The sequence below is a fragment of the Carlito syrichta genome, unplaced genomic scaffold (genome assembly GCF_000164805.1).
Source record: "Carlito syrichta isolate Samal-C Ts95f unplaced genomic scaffold, Tarsius_syrichta-2.0.1 Scaffold312943, whole genome shotgun sequence".
Taxonomy (NCBI): Eukaryota; Metazoa; Chordata; class Mammalia; order Primates; family Tarsiidae; genus Carlito; species Carlito syrichta.
This window is the reverse complement of record NW_007257039.1, coordinates 1,866-8,965: the sequence shown is the minus strand read 5'-3', so window position 1 is coordinate 8,965 and position 7,100 is coordinate 1,866. Positions and strand designations below refer to the sequence as shown.

Here is a 7,100-nt window from a genome sequence, read left to right as displayed (position 1 = left end):
GTACCCCACAAAACTATAATAAAAATACTGATTAATTATTTAAAAAAAAAAAAAAAGAAATAACCATCTGAATCACAGACTGAAGAATCAATAATGTTGAATATGTGGCCAAACCAGAAAAAATATTACTGTAAGATGAAAAACATTTCTAAAGGAATGAGTATCCTTGATAGAACAAGCCGTGTTAAGAAAAAAAAAGTATATTTTCTTTATTAGACATGAGCTATGTTTAAGACCCAGACAGGATTTTATGTATAAAGTGAAGCTAATGACACCAAAACTGCTTTAGGTCTATCTTGCACTTCTTCAAAAATCTCTTTTGAGCCAAGATTCTTCTGCCAGGCAGAGCTTGTGTCTTGAACTCCTAGTATCCTGGGTCTTGGCTCCCATGGAAATGGCAGGGCTAGGTTCATGGGGGGAGGGAATGTTCTGAGTTGAGCTGTGGGGAAAAAATTAAGTTTTAATCTCAAAAAGGGAAATCATGAACAAAGAAGTAAAGATGAAATGAGGAAGAGGGGGAAAATGTTGATTTGAGGTTGAAGAAGTAAAAAGCAAGAAGCTCACCTCTGCTTTTTAAACAATGTGTCAATTATAACCAGCATGACCAGGGTAACAGCAACAGTCAAACAGATCAAGACAGAAGGATGGAGTACCCACTTGGTTGAAGATAAAATAAGGACATCAACTCATAGAATACTCTCTATTAAAGCCATAAAAGACTCTCTAACCCACCACAGATGAGATTTTTCATCCCAAAAGGAGGTTACATGTGTGTTTTTTAGAGTCTCAATTTCAGTTCGTCCCTGAGTCTACATCTTTGATTTACCCACTATTTCCTCCACTAAATCATTTTCCTCTCTTATTTTATCTTTAATATCTCTAATCCCTTATTTCCATTTTCTTAAAATTTAACTTCAGTCATTCTTTCCCATTGGTACTTGGATTCTCCCATTTTTATCTTTCTGGTGACTGGCATTTCTACCCATTTCCTTAGCTCCTCATCCAAAAGTCCCAGGACAGTCTTCCATAATTTCTCAGCTGTGCCCAGCTCTTTTGCACCCCAGTGGATGATTATATTGTGACCTCTGAGACTGCTGTGCTTCACCCGACAGGACAAGTCAGCCACCTCTCCAGCCGCCACATTCAGGGTTGTTTGGGAATACCATGTCCCATCAGAGTTGGGCAGGACATGCCCTCGCTGAGTGCCTCGTTGCTCCTGCTCACCCCGCATCCACATAACCCACACAGACTTTTTTTTTAGTAGAATCCTGAAAAATGGCACACTAGCAGCAGATGCCCAGGCCCAGGACTGGGGCCACTGGACAACCAGGCCTCGGGCTTCACTAGGCAGAAAAGGATGGAGAGAAATGAACTTCCCAGAGCTCAGGGATGCAGGTGCCTTAGTAGTTAGAGTAATCACTTCCTCTTGTCCAAGGAACAACGCTAAACCCACACATCTCACCCTCTAGCTTCTCATTATGTGTTTCAAAATAAAAGCGATTATTGGCAAATTCAAACACAAACGTTAAAGCACTAAGAACAAGAGGGAAGAGAGGTTTGGGCTCACCTTGTCATTCCAGTTCTGACTTCTCTGCTTCAAGGAGGTCTGCCAGAAATCGAGGGCAGGTGTGACTAAGGAGGACCCAGACTATTTCTTTAACATCTTGGTATTGATTGAGCACCTTACAGATGTCCTGGGCCCAGCTCCCTGCTCCTGGAGCTGGCTCCTAGGAACTTCCTTGGAAATTCAGGAAATCTGATCTTTGATATGCCCCATTTATGAACATATCTGAGGACTCCCCAGCATGCATTCTACAGCTAGCTGATATCTGGAGCTCAAAGGGGTCTGAGGGTGAACAAGGAGAGAGAATCAAAATGAAAAGGATGAAAAATATGTAATTATATAGAGACAAGAGATTCAAGGGAAGAAAAATTTTCTGGGAAATCATATGACAGACTAGAGCTTAGACGGGAAAATATAAAGAAAATATGAAGATAATAAGCACATTTTGAAATAATAGAAAGGGGGCAAATGGGAAGGCTGTCAGGAAAATGAAAGAGTAGCCTAAAAGAATTAAAATAAAAGGATTAAGGTACAGGCCAAGCCAGGTGAATATTCAAGCCAATGAGAAAAGAAGACAAAAACTGGGTGAGAATGGTTGTTTCTGAGCCCAAAATCAATAGACAGAAGATCAAGAAGAAAAAGGCATTCCAACGAGGAAGAACACAATGGTATAGTCGGGGTATGAAGAGGGGTGGGGGTGGTGTGGAAAGGTGAAACATAGGAGGGAGTGGGAGCCAGAGAACAGGGAACAAGGCCCAAAAGGTTGCATGCTGGTCAGAGCCTATGAACTATTCTCCCCATTAGAATATGGTTAGAGCATTCAAGCAAGTTATCAGCTTGAGCAATGAACTTACATTCAAACTGAAATTGACTGGCAAAGGCCTGCACTACCATAGTAAAGCCATAGAAATACAACTGGAACAATCCCTGGAAGTGCTTTAGCTCCTCCTTGCTGACGTCTCCCTGGGACCAGGGCCTCAAAGAGCAGATGGTGCCCAAGATGCTGTCCCAGCCATGAGTCTGCAGCTCGCCCAGCCAGCCTGAACCCTGGTTCTTTATCCAGCTGTGGTTGGCAAAGGAGGAGATCTGGAGCATGCAGAAGGAAAGAGGTTCTTCTGCTGGGTGGTGGGATCCCAGAGCCTGAGGGGCTGAAAGAGTGAGGATGACAAGTAGTTAGTGTGTAAAGGGATGGAAGAAGAGATGCCACAGGAAGATGAAGAGCCCAGAAAGGAGAAGAAGGATGGAGACAATTACACAGGTTGCACAATATCCAATAACCTCTTCCCCAATTCCCTACCTCAAAATCAGAGACAGGAGCTGGTCACGGAGGCCCACTGAGTGTTAGGGATCAGGAAGGGCCATAGACCCCAAGACCACTAGGATGTGTCCGGGAGCTATTGACCCATTCCCTCCCTCCTTTTCCATTTGGCACAAACTACCAAGAAAAGCTCCAGCTGGCTCTAACAGAAAACTCTGAGACCAGAATGAACACAGCTAACCTAGGAGTCTATTGTTCCCATTCTCCACAGCTTATAGTCTTTTGCTTTATCACCACTTAAGTTTGACTTTGAGTCACATTGAGGAGCCTTAGTGCAGGTCACAAGTTTTCTTGATGTGACCTTTAGAAATTTATAGATATAGGTTTTAGAAAATAGTTTATATAGATTAAGAAAATTTAAGTAACCATTTTATTATAGAAGTTTGGTTAGTTCAGTTTTATTTAAGGGAGGCCAGTGAAGATTGAATTAGGCCAGCTTGTGCTAGGAGAGTGTAACCATAGCAGCAATTGTTTTAATAAAAACTAGTTTGAATTAGTACATAATAGTGGAAGTTAATAATTCACTATGGTGGTTTGGGGTTCAGACATTGAGTGATGTTAATTCAAGATGATATAGTTGTAATACAATTAAGATCACATAAGAAACTGGCTTGGGGAGCATTAAGTTAGCATAAGATACAAAAAGACAATTTGTGGTTGTTCTTCCTCATGTTCTTCCTTATGTATGAAAGAACATTTGCTTGAGAGTGGGGGGTGTCCTTTGTGCACCTGGACCTGTTCATGTGAAAGGCACATGCTACCTTTGTTTCCTGTGATGATGACTTTGCAGAGTTTGGGGATAAAAGCCCTGAGAGTACACCCATTAAACGGCTTCTGGTCACTTGAGCAGGAGTCCAGTCTCTTTCTTTCTCCCCTCTTCTCTTTCTTTCTCTATCTTTCCAGAATAATCTCCAACACTGCCCCACCTTCCAAGGGACCCCCTAAATCTCTCTGCGGGGGCTGGCCCCCCACAAGAAGCAAAGACTGTGGGCAAGAATTCCCTATTTGAAACTAGCTTTCAAGGCAGACTGCTAGAGCATCCCAGAGGAGCAATGCTTCTTTCCCACAGGTTCTGCCCAGAACTTTCTCACTGTCCTCCTGTACCCTAACACAAAAATCTTTTCACCTGAGCCCTTCTTACCTGCCATGCTTTCCTAAGAGCCACAAACACCCTAGAAGAGGAGGAGGAAGAGGAGCAGCATTGGAATTCTGTTGGGGAAAGGATGCCTTCACAAGACACCTCTCCTTAGAACTCAGATATCAGCACCCCACCCCTTGTACTCTCATCTGACTTCCCTTCTGCACAGTCATTAAAAACCCTCCTGTAAACTTCCCTATCAGAGAAGCCACTCTGCCTCACTTCCTCACAATCTCCCACAGGGTCTCTCATTTCCCTTCTATCTCTCTCATTCACTGGTTTCAAGATTTTCTCCCTGCTCTTTTGCACATCCTCCTAGTCTCCCCTATTGCACCAACTGCTGCAAAAGGAGTCCTGGCCTAGGATAAAGTTTGTGATCTGGTTAGAAAATGTAGTAGTTTTTTTGACATTGGACAAATCAAATCCACACTTAGGCTGTCAACGTTCTCATCTGTGTAAAGAAGTGATGGCTGTCACTCAGTGATGCCTAGTGATCCATCTAATAATCTCTCCACTCCTGCCTCTCTGAGTGTCTGAGGTCTTCTACCCAACCTGTGTGTTGCTTGGCCTCCTTTCTCTCTCTCCTTGGTTTTCTCTCTTTTTCTACTGAACCATTATTTTTTCCTCCATGTCTACTTTCACTCTTCCCACTGCCTGCCTATTCACTCTGCTCCCTTAGTCTCTTTTCTGAACATAGATAACAAAATTCTGAACAAGGTACTAGCAACTTGCATCCAACAGTACATTACAAGGAACATTCATCATGACCAGGTAGACTTCATTCCTGGGATTCAAAGCTGGTTCAACATATACAAATCAGTAAGTATGATTCACCACAACACAGCTGTAAAATCAAGAACCACATGACTATCTCAATAAACAAAGAAAAGGCGTTTTATAAAATCCTACATCCCTTCCTGTTTGAAAACTCTCAAACACCTAGGCAGTGAAGGAACTATCCTCAAAACAATAACAGCCATCTTGTGATAAACTAGCAGCCAGCATCACACTTAATGGGCAGAAACTAGAAGCATTCACCCTAAGAACTGGAACAAGACAAAGATGTACACGCTCAACATTCCTATTCAACATAGTATTAGAAATCCTAGCCAGAGCAATGAAGCAAGAGAAAGAAAGTAGAGGTATCCAAATAGGAAAAGAGAAAGTCAAGTTATCTCTCTTTGCAGATGTTCTGATTCTATACTTAGAAAACTCTATGGATTCCACCCAAAATCCCCTAGCTCTGATAAATGACTGTGGTAAAGTCTTGGCATACAAAGTCAATGTGAAAAAAATCAGTTGCATTTCTACACACCAACAAGTCGGATGAGGAATAAATGAAAAACACAATCCCATTAACAATAGCCAGACACAAAAATAATACCTCAGTATTCATATAACTAAAAGGGTGAAAGATTTTTACAATGAGAACTACAAAATAACTGGTCAAAGAAATCACAGATAACAAAAACAAATGGAAGAACATCCAGTGCTGATGGATTAGAAGAATCAATATCATCAAGATGTTCATTCTACCCAAAGCAATCTAAAGATTCAACACAATCCCTATTCAAACTACCATCAACATTTTCCATAGACCTGGAAAATACAATACTTGAATTCATGAAATCAAAAAGAGTCCAAATAGCTAAAGCAACCTTCAGCAAAAAGTGCAAAGCTAATGGCATCATGCTTCCAGACTTCAAACTTTGCTACAAGGCTACAGTATTCAAAACATCATGGTACTGGTACAAAAATGGACACATACATCAATAGAACAAGATAGAGAACCTGAAAATAAGACCACAGACCTACAATCAACTCATTTTTGACAAATCCAATAAAAACAAAGATTTAGGCAGAAGGATTGCCTGAACCCAGTAAGTTGAGGCTGCGATGACTGTGAGTGTGCCACTGCACTCTAGACTGGGTGACAGAGTGAGAATCCAACTAAAAAAAATGGGGTAAAAAACCCATATTTAGCAAATGGTGCTAAAAGACTGGCTAACCACAGGCAAAAGAATGAAACAGGATACCTAACTATCACCATATATAAAAATAAACTCAAAATCAATCAAAGACTTAAAGTAGAAACCTCAAGCTATAATAATCTTAGACAAAAATCTAAGGAACGCCATCCTGACATCAGCCTAGGTGATAAATTCATGACCAAGTCCTTAAAAGCAAATGTAGTAAAAACTAAAATTGACAGATGTATCTTATCAAGCTAAAACACTTCTGCATGGCAGAACAAACTATCAAGAGAGTAAAGAGACAGCCCACAGAATGGAAGAAATATATTTGCAAACTGTGCCTCTGACAAAGACTTAACATTCAGAATCAATGAAGACACAAATCAATAAGGAAAAAAAATAACCCCGTTAAAAAGTGGACATAAGACATAAGCAGATACTTTTCAAAGAAAGACATACAAGCAGCCAATAAACATGAAAAACTGGACAACATCGCTAATCATCAGAAAAATGCAATTTAAACTACAGTGAGATACCATCTCATGCCATTCAGGATGACTATATTAAAAAGTCAAAGAACATCAGGTAATGGCAAGGCTGGAGAGAAAAGGGAACACTTCTACACTATTGGGAAAATGTCACTAGTTAAATCTCTATAGAAAGCAGTTTGGATATTTCTCTAAACACTAAAAATAGAGTTACCATTTGATCCAGCAATCTCACTTCTGGGAATATACCCAAAGGAACATAAATCATTATGCCAACAAGACACCAGCACTTGTATGTTTTTTTCAGCATTATTCACAATAGCCAAAATATGGAGCCAACCCAAGATGCCCATTGATGGTGGGCCGGATGAAGAAAATGTGGTAGATATAGGCAATGGAATACTATGCAGCCATAAAGAGTCCTTTGCAGCAACATGGATGTAGCTGTAAATGATCATTCTAAGCAAATTATCACAGAAACAAAAAACTAAATACTGTATGTTCATACTCATAAGTGGACACTCAACCCTGGGTGCACATGAGCACAAGGATGGGAACGACAAGCACCAGGCACTGTTAAAGGAGGAAAAGAGGCAGGGACGATAAGGGATACATAAAC

At 40.8% G+C, this 7,100-nt stretch overlaps 1 pseudogene; it reads right to left on the bottom strand.

Annotated features, from left to right (window-relative positions):
- Positions 1-560: 560 nt before the first annotated feature.
- LOC103272618 lies at positions 561-4,084 on the bottom strand (annotated as a pseudogene).
- Between the last annotated feature and the right edge of the window lie 3,016 nt (positions 4,085-7,100).